Below are 19,491 nucleotides of genomic sequence, written 5' to 3'. Positions count from 1 at the left end.
GGTTCCAGCCACTTGCCACCCTGAACTGGAATAAGTGGGTTGAGAAATAAATGCATTAATGAGTGAATACCAGTGATTGTAAAATAAAAATGTGTAAAGTGTACTATATTTATATAAATGCACACTAATAAACAAGCAGTACAAAAACACTCAGTGAGCTTGACATATTTGTTATTTATTTATTTAATTAATTTTTTGGGTGATAGGAGGAGCTCCTTACAATTTTTCCTTTACAAAACCTTGTTCCTTGATTTAACCCACCACCTCAACAATCACAATTGCTCAGTGAGTCACTAAAAGTTGGTTAAATAATTATCTTACTTGTCGTTATTACCCGTCCTCCTCTCTCTCTCTCTCTCTCTTTCTTTTTCTTTCTTTCCGAAGTCTCGCACTGTCGCACAGGCTGGAGTCCAGTGGCGCCATCTCGGCTCACTGCAAGCTCCACCTCCCAGGTTCACATCATTCTCCTGCCTCAGCCTCCTGAGTAGCTAGGAATACAGGCGCCCGCCACCTCGCCTGGCTAATTTTTTGTATTTTTTTTTTTTTTAGTAGAGACGGGGTTTCACCGTGTTAGCCAAGATGGTCTCCATCTCCCAACTTCGTGATCCACCCACCTTGGCCTCCGAAAGTGTATGTATAGCTCATCTTTATTTCAATATTAGGAGGGTTTTGGATATTTACTTAGAAATGGGGTGATGTTTTTGTGGCCAGAAATGTGCCATAGGAACTTAATTTTTATTTATATCAATTAGACTGTGGTAAAATTGATTTCATTATACATCATTTCATTTAAAGTCACAGTTTCTAAGAAGCTATCAGTGATATTAATTAAGGCTTACTGCGTTAAATTATAATACCTACTCTAAGAAAATTATACAAAGTGATATGCTAAAAATACCATAAATAAATCAAGGTGGAATACTAAAAATGTTCTAATTATCCATGGGAAATTAAGGGTGAAAAGAGAAAAATAGGAAATAAGCAAATAAATAAATAAATCATCATTATAATATGGGAATAAAATGGCAGGCTTACCTCAAATATATCAATAATTACTTTATGTTTAAATAACCTAAATATGCTAACCAAAATGACAGAGATCGATAGCATGAATTTTTTTAAGAAACAAACTTTACAGTGCTTATAAAAAATTAATATCAAGTGCAACAATATGGATAGTTTGAATATAAAGGAGGGAAAGGATACACAGTGCAAACATTAATCAAAAAAGCAAAAATGGCTGTGCTAATATTAGATAAAGTAGATTTCAGAGAAAGGGAAATTAGTAGACACAAGAATGATGAAAGTGTGAAGCCATAAGAAAGACAAAGATTCTAAATATGAATGCACCAAATAAAATAGTTTCAAAAGACATGATGCAAAAACCGATAGAGTTAAGAGGAGAAGTGGAAGAATCCACCATAAGATTCTTAATTAGATTGAGGATTCAACATACCAGTCCTAGCAATGCAGATAACATCGACAGAAATGTAGAATGATGATGACACAATCAACTTGCATACTCAGACTAACAACTATAGAATGTCCCCACTCAATAACAGAAAACAGATATTTTTTCAAACACCATGAAACATTTGCCAAGAAAGATTATATTCTGGCCTGTAAACAAACCTCAAAAAAAGTAAACAACTTGAAATTGTCCAGAATATTTTTCTATTCATAGAGTAATCAAACTAGAAATCATTAACAGTTAAATTTATTTTTTTATTTGTGTATATATATATATATATATATATATTTTTTTTTTTTTTTTTTTTTAGACAGAAGTTTGTTCTTGTTGCCCAGGCTGGAGTGCAATGGTGCGATCTCAGCTTACTGCAACCTCTGTCTCTCAGGTTCAAGTGATTCTCTTGCCTCAGCCTCTCAATTAGCTGGGACTACAGGCGTGCACCACCATGCCCGGCTAATTTTTGTATTTTTAGTAGAGACAATGTTTCACCAAGTTGGCCAGGCTGGTCTCGAACTCCTGACCGCAGGTAGTCCACCTGCCTCAGCTTCCCAAAGTACTGGGATTACAGGTGTAGGCCACTGTAGAAATCAATAGCAGAAAGATAAAAAAACAATCTTCAAAACCTTGGAAATGAAAAAACACATCTAAATAATCCATTGGTAAACTAGGAAGTGTTCTAGTGAGTTCAGGCTGCTATTAAGATACCACAGACCATGTGACTTAAACAACATTTTTTTTTTTTTACATTTCTGGAGGCTGGGAAGTTGAAGATTGGGGTGCCAGAATGGTGGGGTTCCTAGTTTGGGCTCTCTTCTTGGCTTACAGATGGCCGTCTTCTCCTTGTTACCTGACAGGTGTAAAGATAGATCATCTTCCTCACATCTCTTCTCCTAAGGTCCCCAATCCCATTCAGGAGGGCTCCACACGCAGGGCCTCATCGCCTCCCGAGGTCCCACTCCCTAACACCATCACACTGGGGGCCAGGACGTCACTATAAATTTTAGGAGGACACACATATTCAAGCCATAAAAGGAAGCCTCAAAGGAAGTTTTAAAAAATACATCAGTCTAACTGAAAATGAGAATACAACATCTGGCATTAAATGAGATGCAGTTAATGTAAGAGAGAGAAAAAAATTATACTAGAAGGTAATGCTTTGTAAACTCAAACTACCAAAAGTCAACTAAGATGAAATAGATGATCTGAATAGCCCTTTACCTGTTAAGAGAATAGACTCCATAATTTAAAAATGGTGTGGCATTTTCTTAAAAACAACACAAATGCAATTATCATTGTCATTATCGCCCACATATTACACCCCTGGACATTTATCCTGAAGAAATAAAGACTTAACATCTCCCCCCCCCCAAAAAAAAAAAAAAAAGAAACAAAGAAAAAAAAGAAAAGAAAAGAAAACCTGTAGACAATTGTTTATAGTAGCTTTATTCATAATAACAAAAATCTGAAAACAAACCGGATGTCTTTCAACAAGTGGGTGGCTAAATACACTGTAACACATTGCTATCATGGGATGGTACCCAGCAACCAAAAAGAAGGATTCGTAGCAGAACAGAGTGGTTCAATATTCAAAAGAATTATGGTGAGTGAATAAAAAATCTAGCCTCAAAGTTAATGGATACGGTATGATTCCATTTCCATTTCCATAACCTCCTAGAATTAACAAAATTATAGAAATGGAAAAACAACAACAACAACAACAACAACATTGGTGGTGTCCAGGAGTTCTCAAGGGACTGGTAATGGGAGGGGACAAGTAGGTGTGGCTATGAAGGGCAGCATGAAGAATGTGTGTGCAGATGGACTTCTGTGTCTTCACTGTATTGACATCAGTATTCTGGTTGTGATAATGTACTACACTTCTGTGAAATAGTAACTTTGGGGTAAAATTTTAAAAAGATACACAGGATCTTTGTATATTACTTCTTTTTTTCTGTCTTTTTTTTTTTTTTTTTTTTTGGCCTCCCAAAGTGCTAGGATTACAGGCATGAGCCACCATGCCTGGCCTCTATGAATTCTTAAAATTGCATGTGAATTTACAATCCTTTCAAAACAAAAAAAAAATTTAGTCAAAAAAATAAGGAAATGAAGCTCAGAAAAATTGTGAGATTTCTCCAAAGCAAATTTTTTACAAAATATCAATACATAATACATGAGGTAGGTTTACAATGAAAAATCACTAAACTTATAAAATTGATTGGCAGGACATGAAATACAAATGTTAAATAAAGAGGAACAGCTAACACTGATGAAAAATTAAAGATTGTTACATCATCTATGGTTCAAGTTTTTCTTATGCCAATAAAAAAGTTGTTTTTTAAACAAATAAACAATAGTTTTTTAAGCAAAATATATGAATGAGCAAAATAAAGAAACAACCAGCAACTGAGGGCAATGAAAGAGAGGAAAAAAAGCAACAATAAACCCTATCCCCACACCAGAAATCTTCGTTCCTTCTTTAGTACATTAAAATCCTGCTCATCTAAATTTCAAAAAGAATATTACCCTCAGCTTCAACTCTTTCAGGAATTCATTGACATCAAAAGAGACACATTGGGAAATAGTCCCTTTTGTGAGCTCTCTCCTCTGTCCCAATTATAATTCTGAAATATCGATCATTGCTACTTCCAGGAATAGCCACTTGGCCCTTAGAAGATGACATTACAATGTGTCATAAATGCTCTGTAAAGGAATAGAGACCTGGTAAGAGGAAACGATATTGCTGAGGAAATCAATATAAGAAAGCTTGGCGTGTACCCACTTGTACTAAATAATTTATAAGGGCAAGAGCAATAGCCGTAAAGGTAGACCAACTAGGAGTCCATCCTTCTTGATGTTTTAAGTAAGACTGCAGTCAGGAGACAAGGGCTTCCTTCTCCAGCTCTACCTCAACTGTGTGTTCATGGGTCCACTTTGCTCAGCTGCAAGCATGGATCATAAAAGCTTGTTCCATAAGGCTCAGAGTTATCGTGAGAATACAATGAGAAAGCCTATGGAGAACATATTGAAAATTTGAAAATCAACTTAATATTCATATGCTTCCTAATTGTTGTATATTTTTCTTATGGCTCTGTGCAAGGTTCCATGTTCATCTCCTATTATGCTCCTGGGTGTCTTTAAAACTATCTAAGTAATTACATAACATTGGATTATAGGAAAACAAAATTAAAGGCGAAAAAATCTAATATTTGTTACATTTATTTTATGAGATCTATATTATTCCTTGGGTATTTTGTGGATGGATCATTTCAGCATTATCTGGCTATTTCGCTTGTTGAAATTGTCATGCTTCTTTTTTCCCTGTAATTAAAGTACATTCTAAATATATGATAAATAATCCATAACTAACTAATGAAATGAAATAATTAGCTGGTTCTCAACAAGACTGAGAATTCCTGTTCTGTGGTTTCTGGCCTGACTTTAAACTTTGTTTTTGCCAGTCAGTAATCTGGAGAGTCCTAGATCTTAAGCAAAGTGGCTTGAAGAACCATGTTGTCTTTCTGGGCCTGAATTACCACTACATTTGGATAAATTTCTAGCTTTTGATGCTATTGTAAAATGTTTATGAAACTTTTAATCTAACATGTCACATTTGTAGTGTTATTGCTCCTTGTTGGTTACTTCCATATAAATAATTTACCTGTGAGAAACTGAGATTTTAAAAGGTTAGTTGAATAGCACCAGGCTATGCCTCTTGGAAACTGTAAAAAAAGGATTTACATCTTGGTAATATGACACGAAATCCTGTGTGTTTCTTCTTTATTCTTGCATCCTAAAGTTTTTAAATGATGTACCTTGGGTCTTTTCCCTATAGTTCACACCTGAAAATTAATAATAAGCAAAAGTTTCACTGAACAAATCTAAATAGAGGCACATTACCATACTTTTCACAAGAGACGACAAAGGAATAGACTTGAGGATCAGTTTCCAAATCATGTAGACGGGGCCCCTTTTATGTGCCATTGCATATAGTTTTTCAAAGCAATAGATGGTATTATGAAGAGTCGCTGTACTAATATATAAAAATGAACACTTGTTTATCCTTTAGGAAATAGGATTGTTTATACATTAAATTCAAGCAATAAGTATTTTACAGGAGTCACTTATCTGAACCAAATTGAATTCTGATGTCCTTGTCATTAATTTATATTAAACTTGTGTTCATCCGTTGAAAGATCAAAGCTTCTCACTTAAGAAAAAAAAATGTGGAAGATTTGAAAATAAAAATGTGATCGTTTAAAATCTTCTAGAACCATTTTTTAAGATAAATTATACAAATCATTTAAAAAATGGGGCATATAAATAAAATGTAATCACTCCAGTTCATCTGTGCAGACGGTTTCTGTGTACAACAGCTGGATATCCTTGGAAGGATGGATTCCCAACCCTTCCTGTACTTTGGTATCGATTCTACAAGCTATGTTACATATATACGGCACAGTTTGTCTATACATATGGCACAAACTACGCCATATATAAACACAAAACTGGGCAAATAAATAAAGCAGTGAACAATCATTTTGAATGTGTGTTATTAGAAACAGATTGTCTAATGAGAATTAAAAAATTTTTAAAAAGTCTCCTAGTCGCTGTAGTTAGGGTGTTTAATATGCAAACATATGAGTTAAGAGAGTGGGACTAAATCATCCTCTTATAATCAACCATATTCTGCTTGCTTATATTGTTTTTAATTTTTCTGTTAGATTAATTTGTCTCATCACATTGGTGTTACATTTCAATCTGAAACCTACCATCTGCCTGTGGCCAAAATGAACTGATTCAGACGTGGAGATGCACAAACACTTTTGAAGAATAGTCAAAGCCACTCAGGCTAAACATTTTTGAACAGTCAGCCAGTAACTAGCCCAGTAGGAAAACTCATTGCTATTATTTCAACCATTTAGAATCGTACTGAATGTTTCAAAGTCTGTAAAATATTTTATAATGAACTATAAATTTGTCATTTGTTTTTTATTAAAATGTGTATTTCCAATGGTCTTTTTTCAAAGTGCATTGATGCAAACATAAATGTTTTCTAAATTTAGACAAAAAGAACCCATATTCTTCAATATATTTATATGATATAGAGATATATGTTATATATTTAATCACATATATATCTTTGCAATGAAATAGTGTTATTGTTTTGGAGTATAGCTTTAAAATTGTAAAAGGCTTAATATCTAGTGGTTTAAAAAATGATAAGGAAGATATTTCTCATGATCTCATATTTTTACAATTAGGATTTTGACATTAAATGAATTGTTCAAAGTTTAAACTTTTAAAGTGTCATAGTGAACTAAAAGTTAAACCAATATCTAACGTCACAGGCTAAAATCCAATTTTGTCACAAAATGCTTTATTTCTTGATAAATTACTGATAATATTCAAGAGAATATTTCAAAGATCTAGCAGTCCTAAAACTAATATTCTACTACACTTCTTTTAAACATCAACATCTATTTTTCTCATTAAATTCAGTGATATGCTATTTAAATTCAAGTAGATCTTGCTTGCATTACACTTATTTTTGAACACTTACAATGTTGGTTTTGTAATGAATTATAACTTACTTCAATTAGTTTTAGCTTTATTTTTCACATGGTAACAGTTTATCATTAGGGCTTTTTTGTTTGTTTTTTTGTTTTGTTCTTTGTTTTCTTCCAATTAACAAGGTTTAGTGCTCTGTGGTTTTGTGAAAGGAAAATAAATCTTGGGACCCCAAAATCACTATGCCAAAGAGAAAAGGCAAGCTGGGAACTGTGTCAGGAAAACTGGCCTCCTATTTTATTCCTAAATAAGATTTCCACAAAGTTAAAAATGCTACATACCTCCCTCACAAATTGGCTATGAGGAAATTCCTTGTGGGCCTCAAGATCTTTACCCTAAAATAGTTGTGTTGAATTTTACCCTGACAATGTAAATTGCTAGCTTCTCTTCCCAGGTGCAGGAAAAAGACAAAACTCTAAGTCATCCCTCTGCTCACCTAGACAAATGCATACCTGATTGCTTCCTCTGATGTAAAAATGAAGATCCACTGAGTCAGAACAAAGGCATTAATGATCATTTCTCTAGTGAATGTCCCCCCAACATGTAAATTGTGTATTTGTGAAAGGCTGACCAAAGACTCAAAAGAATGCAACCCTTTGTTTCTTATCTATCCGTACTTTTTTTTTAACTTTTTTTTTTTTTTTACTATTATACTTTAACTTTTAGGGTACATGTGCACATTGTGCAGGTTAGTTACATATGTATACATGTGCCATGCTGGTGCACTGCACCCACTAACTCGTTATCTAGCATTAGGTATATCTCCCAATGCTATCCCTCCCCCCTCCCCCCACCATTTCTTTCTCTTCCTGCAATATCCATCCTTTCCTCTTTAAATACTGAAGCCCTTAAAATTATTCTTTGAGAAGGGCAAGAGCTGCCTCCTGAGCATGCATCCTTAACTTGGCAAAATAACTTTCTAAATTGATTTGAGATTTGTCTCAGATACTTTTGGTTCACAGTTTCATTTACTAATAGAAGAAATGAATAGGAAAGAAGACCCTAAAAGGAAGAAATAGGGAACTGGGAAGAATGATAGAAGAGGAATGAAGAAGAAAAACTTTCAAGAGAATGAATGCATATCTCTAGATAAGTGTGGTATTCAAAAGAAGCACTAACTCCATGAAGGGGAAGAGAGTCGGGCGCAGGGAGAGAAAGAGCAAATGAGGAAGTTTCCCATCAATTAGGGGATAGCTTCAACTCAGGACAATATATGCTCTGAGGAATGGAGATGCTGTTGAACAGAGTCAAACTCTAACATATTAAGGAGGCTTATCTTGAGCTAAACATGAGTGACCAAGTTCCAAGGCATAGTCTCAGGAGGTCCTGAGAACATGTGCCCAAGGTGGTTGGGTTACAGCTTAGGGGGACAGAGGTTACAGGCAGACATCAGTCGACACATGTAAGGTTTATGTTGATTTGGAACAGAAAGGCAGGACAACTTGCAGAACGCTTCCAGGTCATAGGTAGATTTAATTATTTTCTGACTGGTAATTGGTTGAAGTGGTTAAGCTCTCCCTGAAGAGTTGAAGTCAGCAGAAAGAAATGCTAGTAGAAGATTGGAAGGGTTGTGGAAGCCAAGGCTTTTGTTATGTAGATGAAGCCTCCAGGTAGCAGGCTTCAGAGAGAATAGATGATAAATGTCTCATATCAGACCCTATAGGTGCAAGACTTTTAGTTAATTCTCTCCTGGATCAGGAAAAGACCTGGAAATGGATAAGAATTCTCTATAGAATGTAAATGTCCCCCACAAGAAGCAGCTTTGCAAGACTGCTTCTAAATATGTCAAAGAAATCTATTTTGGGGTAAAATACTTCGATTTCTTTCAGGGCCTGATGTCATGATTCTATACTAGAGTCAGGTTGGAATTTGGCATCTTATTGCTACAAAGAGTCCATTTTGTCAGTCTTAATATTTCTGGTTTAGTGTTAATGCTGGTCAGTTGTGCCTGAATTTCAGAGGGAGGAGGGGATAATGAGGCATGTCCAGCTCTCGCTTCCCATCATGGCCTGAACTAGTTTCTTAGGTTTCTTTTGGAATGCCCTTGGCTGACAGGAGGGCTCCGTTCAGTTGGCTGGGGGGCTTAGCATTTAATTTTTGGTTTACTGAGGTGATGTCCCACAGCCTAAGAAGGACTAAAGGAAAACCATAGGCACATTGCCATGTAATGAATAAACATTAACACATTTGCACGTAGCAGAAAGGGAGCTCTTATAAAGGTTTCCTGGTAAATAAATCTGATCTTAGCTAAAATCAAATGTTTTAAAAGGTAAGGAGAGAATAAAACACAGAGCTACTAGTTCAATGAGGTACTGAAGGGGAAAGACACTTGTTCTGTCTTTGTCAATTCAGAGGTGTCTGAGCCTCCAAATAAAGTCATTAAAACATTGTACATTGAGATAGTGGTCCTTCTGGGCATCTCAGAATCCTTGGAAATTGTATGCACAAGTCAAATGGAATGATACTGAGGCTCAGTAGTTAAAAGGGAAAGAAAATTATGTTTTGCTGTAAAGTCAGACATTTTTCCAAATAAATGGAAAAAAGTTATTCTTAAATGATTTTCATGGTTGATGGTTATTAAAGGAAGTTTTCTGATTTCCTTACTCAGGATGGTCATGCTATAAATATACAACTTCTAATATAAACATATTAAAATTAAATATAAAGTGACTCATTATTTTATTAATTTAAAAGACATTAACTGCTAATAAAAGTTCTAGTATAGAAAAGAAAGTGATTCCACTCCCCTTGTGATGATCTATTATTAGACTGAGGTTTGACAGGGCTTTAAAACCAGAGCCAGTTGACTGACTGTCATCCAAACTGAAAGCTAAAACCACTCAGGTTTTGTAGAAAAGCAGTTGGGTTTGAAGTTACGATTGGATTGAGACTGAAAGCACTATAAAAATAAAAATAAGTCTGAAACCACACTCACCCCTTATCTCTAGCTGAAAATCCACCAGCCAAGAATAATCTTTAAATTATCCTTGCACTTATTAACTCTATGGACTAAGAGGAGATTTTTAAAATGTGAAGACCATTTTGAATTGGCTGAGCCACATGATAAAATTATCTTAGAATATATAATGTAGGAAAGACAGGATTGTAATGACAGGAACTAAAGCAGCAAACAGGATAATAGAATATAATAAACAAAAGTAAGTGTTTCTGCATTCATTCTGCTCTTTGACCTTCCCTCAAACTCATGCCTGACTTTTTTTCCATTTCTGCTGATTCCCTAATTGTATCAAGGCTTACTATGCTGCAGGTGCTGTGCTGGACTCCAGGGGCAAAATGAACGATACAGAATAAAAGTGCCTTTGAAATTGGATCTGTCCAACATATGACTTCTCCATTAATGTAGTCTGCAACATTTGATACATTAATGACCATCACTTAGCCTCAATTACCTTATCTAAAAATGAAAATGATAACTCATTCTTCTCAAAGATAAGTGAACTACTGTATCTTAATCCCTTAGATTGAACATCGTCTGGCCCATAGTCATTCCACAAATGTTAGAAATATGTTCTTACGTTTCAGAAATTCATTATGAATTTGTCCAAAACCCACACACTAGATCTTAATGTATTATCTTCAAGAAGAGAAATTGCTAAATGAAGATATAAAAGTGTAGCATCATTAGGATTGCAATTTATTCATGTCTGCTATTCAAACCCGTATCTAAATCAGTCTCTTTGGTTACCTTCCATAATAAACTAAAAATAATAATAATAATAAATAATACTCTCATATTATATAGTAACAAATTATTATATAATGATAATAAATAATATAAATAATAAATACTAATGATAAACTAAAAATGAATAAGTAAATTATTGTTTGACCACTTTCTTGCACGCTAGAAGAGTCGTTAGTTAAAATCTGATGAAAGGCTACTTTAGAAACTGTTTTCTATCTGATAAATGGAAATTTCCCCTTTTCTGTTCAGTCCTTCCTGAACGTCCAAGATGCTGATGTAAAGATATAATGCCTAAAACCATAGCAGACTTCCTGTAACCAAAGAGCAAGAGCCCAGAGATCTGCCAAGGTGCTGAGCAGGCTCTCCAGCGTAATTGAGACATGCACAGCACTGACAGTGCTTAACTCTACATTTTTATGCAAGAGAAAGAAATGTTATTATTGCTTAAGTCAACATTAGTCAGATGATCTGTTATTTAAACTTTAGTCACTCAGCCATTATTTCTTTGAGTATTTTTTTCAGACCCACAATTTTCTTCTCTCTTTCCTGGATGCTGGTAATACCCATGTTAGATCTTCATTACAGTTTCCATGGTCCCTGAAGTTCTGTTAATTTTTTTCCACTTTATTTTCTCTCTGTTGATCATACTGGGTAATTTTTATGTTTTCAAGGTCTTTGCTTCTTCTCACTATCACCTACATTTTGCTTTTGAGCCCTCCTTTAAATTTTTTATTTCAGTTATCATATTTATAGCTTGAAAATATCCATGTGATTCTCTTTTATATCTTAAATAATTTTGTTTTATATATTAAATAATTTTGATGGCTGATGGATATTAAAGGAGGTTTTGCGATTTCCCTAGTCAGGATGAACATGCCATAAATATATAATAACTCCTAAGATAAACAAATTTGTATCTTCTATTTCTTGCTGGAATTTACCATGTTTTTGCTAAAACTTTGTATTTTTTATTGGATTAAAAAAATCTTAGAGGCAATGATAGAAAAATGGGAATTCAAATGAGAGTAGATTTCTCATCAAATATCTGTGAAGTTCCAGGATAAGTGGCATAATATTGTTCAAGTATAGCAAAAAAAAAAAAAAAAGTAGGCAGGGGGGCAGTCCATTCAGAATTCTATCATGAAAATATCCTTTAAGAATGAAGGGGAAATCAAGAAATCTTCACGTTTAAAACAAAACTAAAAAAAAAAAAAAAAAAAAAAAAAAAAAAAAAAAAAGAAAGAAACAAAAACTCTAAGAGTTCTGAAATTTGTAACCAAAACACTTATCCTAAGAGAACAGTTAAAGAAACATCTCTAAACAGAAAGAAAACAATAAAAGAGGATATCTTGGAAGATCAGGAAGAAAAGAAGATCAGAGTGAGTATAACTATGGGGAAACACAGTAGGTTTCTTCTTCTTTTGAGATTTCTAAATCATACCTAATGGTTGAAGCAAAGATTATATAACTAAATACATAAAGATGAAATATTTAAGATAGTTATCTTTTAAATAAAAAAGACCAAAAGAATCTGCAAGAAGGTAAGTGTTTTTCACTTCACAGACAATGGTATGATCAGATGCCAATAGATGGCAATAAGTTATATATAATGTAATATGAAGAACAACTACTAAAAAAAGCCTACAAAGAAATACACATAAAACACTACAGATAAATTATAATGGAATTTAAAAGTATATTCAAGTAATCCACAGGAAAGCAGAATTATAAAAAGAGAAATAAGAAACAGAGGTAAAAAAAAGAAAATAAAAATAAAATGGCAAATATAAACCCTAAGATATCAATAATTACATTAAATATAAGCAGTCTAAATATACTAATTAAAAACAGAGATGGCAGAGTGAAATTTACAAAAAACAAAGCAAAACAAAAAAACAGCAACAAACATGACCCAAATGTCAACAAGAAACTGAATTCAAATATTTGAAGGCTGAAAGTAAAAAGAAGGAAAATTTATGTCATACAAATATTAATAAAAAGAAAGCAGGAATGACTCTATTAATATCAAATAAAGACTCCAGAGCAAAGAAAAATTACCAGACGCAAGGAGAAATATATGACCAAAGGGTAAATCTGCCAAGAAAACAGAGCAATCCCAAATGTGCATGTGCCAAACAAAAAAGCTGAAATATATGTGAAACAAAAATTTAATTAAGAGAGATAGACAAATCTATGGAGAATTCAACCCTCTTCTCTCAACAATTGATGAAATTAGACATAAAATCAATAAGGATATAGAATAACTTACCACCACAGACCAAAGGATCTATTAGACATTTATAAAACATGTCACCCAAGAACAGCAGACGAAACATTCTTTTAAGATGTCCATAAAATAGCTAAGAAGATATACCATATCGTAGGTCATAAAATATTCATGAACAAATTTAAAGTCATTGCAGTTAGCGTAAGTATGTTCTCTAACTACAATGGAATAAATCTATAACAAAAAGAAAACAATAACGAAAAGAAAAATTGCCAAACCCTTGGGAAGTAAACAACACACTTCAAAATAATCCAAGACTGAGAAAACCTTAAGGGAAATAGAAAATACATTGAACTGAGTAAAAATGAAAATAAAAGATGTCAAAAATTGTACTAAAGCAGTGCAGAGGGAGAACTTTATAGCACTAAATGCATATACTACAAAAGAAGACAAATTTCAAATTAATAATCTAAATTCCTACGTCAGTAACATAAAAATGAAGAGCAAAATAAACTCAAAGGAAACAGAAGAAGGAAGGAATAAATATAAAAGTAAAAATCAATAAAAGAAAAAAGAAAACCATAAAGAAAATAAAATAACACTAGTTCTTTGAAAAAAAATCAATAAAACTAAAACATGTTTAGCAAAACTGACAAAGAAAAATAGAGAGAAGACAAAAACTACCAACATCATAAATGAAACAGGGCATGTCACACAGACTGCAGACATCAAAAACAAAATAAAAGAATACTGTAAGTGGGGCCGGGCGCGGTGGCTCACGCCCGTAATCCCAGCACTTTCGGAGGCCGAGGTGGGTGGATCACGAGGTCAGGAGATCGAGACCATCCTGGCTAACACGGTGAAACCCTGTCTCTACTAAAAATACAAAAAATTAGCTGGGCGTGGTGGCGGGCGCCTGTAGTCCCAGCTACTCTGGAGGCTGAGGCAGGAGAATGGCGAGAACCCGGGAGGCGGGGCTTGCAGTGAGCCGAGATCCAGCCACTGCACTCCAGCCTGGACGACAGAGCAATACTCTGTCAAAAAAAAAAAAAAAAAAAAAAAGAATACTATAAGTAATTCTCTACACGTAAATTTCAAAATTTAGGTTAAAAGACCTAATTTTAAAAAACTACAACTCATTCCATATAAGTATCTCATATTTATTAAGAATTTTGAATTTTAAATTTTAAAAAATTTGAGAAATAAATCTGCCAGCAGTATCATTTCACTAGAGAATTCTATCAGGAACTTAAAGAAAATATAGCACTAATTCTATACAATCTCTTCCAGAAAATATACTAGTTAATTATTTCCAATCCATGTTGTGAAACTATCGTTACGCTGAAACCAAAACCAGACAAATGTAGTACAAAAAAAGAAGAAAAAAGAACACAGGAGATAAATATATTTTACAAATATAGATGTAAACATTCTTAACAAAGTATTAGCCAATACAAACTGCCATTATATGCAATAAATTAAACATCGTTACAAACTGGAGTTTATTTCAGCCATTCGAGATTGGTTGTGTATTCAAAAATCAAATAATGCAATCCACCACATTAATAGGCTAAAGAAGTAACTCAAATAATCATATAATCAATGCGAAAATAGCCTTTGACAAATTGAACCTGTTTTTATGATAAAAATTCTCAGAAGAGATAGGAATACAAGACAACTTTCTCATCTTGAAAAAGTGCATCTCACACACACACACACACACACACAAACACACACACACAATACAGCAAGTTTCATACTTGATAATGAATGACGGAATGTTTTTCCCCTAACATTGGAAACAGGGCCAAGATGTCCCCTCTCATCATTTTTATTCCACATAATGCTGGAAGTTTTAGCCGGTGCAATAAGGCAAACAATGAAAATAAATGTATACAGATTGAAATGGAAGAAATAAAACATTATTGTTCGCAAATGGCATGATTTCATGAGTCGATAATCGCAAGCAATTCATACACACACTCACACACACACACACACACTGAAACTAATAAGTGAGTTCTGCAAGTTTCCAACATACAAGATAAAGATACACAAACCAGTTGCCCTTCTGTATAATAGCAATTAACATATGAAGACAAAAATTGAAAATACAGTGCCATTTGTAACTGCTAAGAAAAACAATCAAGGTGTATTACTAACAAAACATCCACAAGACTTGAGTGCTCCAAGTGCCCATGTCTGATGAGGGAAATAAAAAAGGATCTGCATAAGTGGAGTCATATCATGTTCGTGGAGTGAAAATCCAAGACATAGTAAAGATGTCAATTACCTAAAAACGGATATACATGTTTAACATAATTTTATCAAAATCCAGCAAGATGGTTTTGGACATTAGCTTAAATGGTTCTAAAATGTTTATAGAAAATCAAAGGAATTATCATATATGAAACAACTTAAAAAAAGAATAAAGTAGCAGGAATCAGTCTACCTGATTTCAAGATCTATTATAATATATATGATATCATATATATTATAATCTATTATAATATATATGATATCATATATATTATAATCTATTATAATATATATTCTAATCTATATGATATAATATATATTATAATCTATTGCAATATATAGTTATATATGATATAATATATATTATAATCTATAGCAATCAAGGTAGTGTTGTATCCATCAAGGGATAAACACGTATTTCAATGGAAAAGAACAGAGAACTAGAAATAAACGTACAAAAATGTACCAAACAGATTTTGGACTTAGTGCAAAAGCAATTCAACTGAGGAAATATGGTGTTTTCAACAAATACTGATTGAACGATCAGACATTTATTATCAAAGTTATCAAAGTCTCACATCTCATTAAAAGTTAACTAAAAATGGATCATAAATTTAAATTTAAAATATAAAACTATGGAAACTTTCAGGAAAAAAATAAAACATAGAAAATATTCAGGACCTAGAGCTAAGCAAGTAGTTCTTAGATCTGACACCAAAAAGACAATAGATAAAAGAAAAACAAAAGACAAAGTAAATTTCATCGAAATTCAAAAGTTTTGCCATGGTAATGGGATGAAAAGACAATATTTGGAGTATGAAAGCACATATCTGACAAAGAACTATTAAGTTCTTCTCAAAACTTAACAGAAAAATAAACAACCCAAATAGAAAACACATATGAATTTATAATCATCTAACAATAAATACTATTAATACTGATAATGCTATTATGTATATATGTTTTAATTACATACAGAAAATAGTATATGTGAAAAGAATAGATCTGAAAGAGGAGTGTTTACTCAAGAACTGAAATTGCTTTTGTATAATCAGAACAGTGGAGCTGTATAAATAATAAGCGAAGGCAAAAAAAAAATGCAGAAAATGACTGCATGTAATTTGATTGCTGCCCTTTACCATATATCAAAAACGAATTATTCTTTGAAATTATTATTTGCTAGGATGCAACATAATTTATTTTATATTTTTTAATTATTATTTTGTCAGGAGAAAATATAAGGTAAAGTTGATACAATTTTGAACTCCAGGAGATAATTTACTTAATAAGAAATAAAAATCTGAAATAAGTAATGGAAATGCAAATGTATGGGAAATGGTGTAAGAGGGTTTTTTTTTTTAATTTGGAAAAACAAAATGTATAGGACTTACCTGATTGGATGCAGTAACTTAAGGATAAAGAGAAATCAGCAATGCTTCCAGATTTGTGAATTGGATTTGTTAGATGTTTGTGCTGTCCAATCAGAAATTAGGTGGAGAACACGTAAAACACAAGTTGGGGAGGAAGAAGGATGTCATCAGCTTCGCATGGTGCGTTGCAGCTCCTGAGGCTTACTTAGCGGGGAACACTTGATATAATACATTTGTATTCTGAAGCACTGTTTACATGGTGCAGGATACATCTGTGATATTGAAAGCCAAAACTTCTTGATAAATAATGTCGGAAATTTGTCCAAGTGGGACTCAAAGTTGCTTCTCTTAAATAATGCATAGTTAGGAAAAAAATGATTTGAAAAGATGAGCAAATACAAGTTTTGGACATCAACTTATTTGCTAATAATGATTGTCTGCTGTTCTCAATTATTGACCAAACAAAATTGAGTAGCTGGAAGCTGCCGATGGCATGAAGTGCTGGAATAGCTGAGGGAGAGTTCTTGCAGCCGTTGAGAGTGTATGCCTGGTTCCTTGAGGCTTGCTCTGAATTACTGTAATGAGAGTCATCAATCCTATTTTCAGATATGAGCACTGATTCTTCCTCTGTTTATAAAAAGCCCTGGAATCTGCATCCTCAATAAAAGTAATGCTGGATGACCAGTAGAGATGGAGTTTTAAATATTTTAAGAGAAAAAAAAAACTGCATCCCTACTTAGGAGCTGGATTTCATGATTCTGTCTGTATAATAGTTTTAATCTTCTTTCTGTGTTGCCTTCCTTCCTGAACTGTCCAATTTTTAAACTATCAATCCTGAACAGAAACTCTCCAGGCCGTATTATCCAACCCTGATGACGTGCGCAGGCATTAAAGTTTCCTATTTCCATATAAATGGTGCCATCATTTCTAGCTCATCTTCCTACCTGGCTTCACTGCTTCCTCATTCAAACTGTCCCACACAGTGTCTCGACATTCTAAAGGCACTTCTGATTATATCCCATCCTGCCAAGAATCTTTTCATGCTTCCTTATTTTTTTTACATAATAAATTATTTTTCATGTCAGTTAAAGCTGTGTACTATAGTCCGAGCATGATTTTCCTATTTGCATTCCTATCCTTCCCGTAATACACTTTTTCTAGCCTAGTTAAAGTTTTTATTCTACCCAGAAAATTCCATGGGTATCCTATCTCTTGACTTTGCTCATATTGTCTTGTCCACCTAAATTACTTCTCTCTCTTTCCATTGTAGTCTTATTCATCTTGCAGTCCAAACCAAAAGCTTTCTGAGTTTTTCCCCAATTTTCTAAACAGAAATATGTTGTTTTTAGTTTTCAGTACTGCCTCACTTATTTATATTTCTGTCATAGAATCTGTCATATTCTTTTATGTGTTAAATTGTGCAGATATTCAAATATTCTATTTCAGCATGAACTCTGAGGAGGCTTGCTATAATCTTACACGACTGCTGAAGTTCTTACAGATAGCAAACCTTTAATAAATGCTGAATGAGTTAAATTAGTATCTATAATAGAGTCCTTCCCTAAATGTCATATATCTCTCTAGAGGTATGTTATGTTCTGTCATTTAATGTTCTCTATTTCCACATACTTAGAGGGCACATTTCAATGGGTTTTTAGTTGTTGTTGTTGTTTGTTTGTTTGTTTGTTTGTTTTTGAAATGGAGTTTTGCTCTGTTTCCCAGGCTGGAGCGCAGTGGCGTGATCTCGGCTCACTGCAAACTTCACCTCCTAGGTTCAAGCAATTCTCCTGCTTCAGCCTCCTGAGTAGCTAGGATTACAGGGGTCCACCACCATGCCTCACTAATTTTGTATTTTTGTTAGAGATGGGGTTTCTCCCTGTTGGCCAGGCTGGTCTTGAACTCCTGACCTTAGGTGATCTACCCACTCCAGTCTCCCACAGTGCTGAAATTACAGGCATGAGTTGACACACCTGGCCCATTTTAGTTTTTTTAGGACAGAAATGTTGGAGTCATTATTGAGTCTTCATTCAAAATTATAGTGTATAGACAAATCTCACATAAGTTAGACCCTCCTTTGAAGTATCTCACACTTATTCTTTATTTAAAAAAAAAACTGTTTAATTTTATTTTTAGAGATAAGCTCTCCCTATATTGCATAGGCTGGACTGAAACTTCCAGGCTCAAAAGATTCTCCCACCTCAGTCTCCCCATTAGCTCGGTCTACAGGCATGTACCTTGGTGCCAGGCTTGATCATAGGCTCTTCATTGTAACCAGTTTTGTAATTTTCATAGTAAATAAGGAATAGAGGAGAAAAGGCTGCTTCGTACTAGATGTATTTACTGGTCAGGGATCTGCCATTCTCATCATCCTGTGTGAAGAGGTTTCATTTAGATCCCATCTAAAGGGACATCTCTAGTTGGTGATTGGATCAGTCCATTTTCATACTATTATAAAGAACTGCTTGAGACTGGGTAATTTATAAAGAAAACAGGTTTAATGGAATCACAGTTCTGCATCGCTGGAGAGGCCTCAGGAAACACATTCATGGAGGAAGGGGAAGCAGACACACCTTAAGTGGCAGCAGGCCAGATGAGCGTGTGAGAGAGCAGGAAAAACTACCATTTATAAAACCATCAGATGTTGTGAGAATTCACTCACTCTCATGAGAACAGCATGAGGGAAACCGCCCCCATAGTCCAATCATTTCCACCAGGTCCCTTAATGCCTGGGGCAAGATGAGATTTGGATGGGGACGCAAAGCTAAGCCATATCAGCCATATTTTAAATCATACATTCTAGTCCTCCACAAAACACGCCAAGAAGAAGGGTATGAATCTGATGCAAGGACAGTTAATATACAGAAATATCAGTGACCAATGATTGATCTTG

General features: G+C 34.0%; 1 long non-coding RNA gene across 2 annotated transcripts in view; it reads left to right on the top strand.

Annotated features, from left to right (window-relative positions):
• LOC134730858 (uncharacterized) overlaps positions 1-19,491 on the top strand; it is a 303,347-nt gene that overhangs the window by 15,179 nt on the left and 268,677 nt on the right. For both annotated transcript variants that reach the window (XR_010112863.1, XR_010112864.1), the window contains one exon: positions 550-630. This is a non-coding gene — a long non-coding RNA (uncharacterized LOC134730858). The remainder of the gene's footprint in view (positions 1-549; positions 631-19,491) is intronic.

The sequence above is a fragment of the Pan paniscus genome, chromosome 7, assembly GCF_029289425.2.
Source record: "Pan paniscus chromosome 7, NHGRI_mPanPan1-v2.0_pri, whole genome shotgun sequence".
Taxonomy (NCBI): domain Eukaryota; kingdom Metazoa; phylum Chordata; class Mammalia; order Primates; family Hominidae; genus Pan; species Pan paniscus.
The sequence above is the reverse complement of the archived record's forward strand: the minus strand, read 5'-3'. Positions and strand labels throughout refer to the sequence as shown.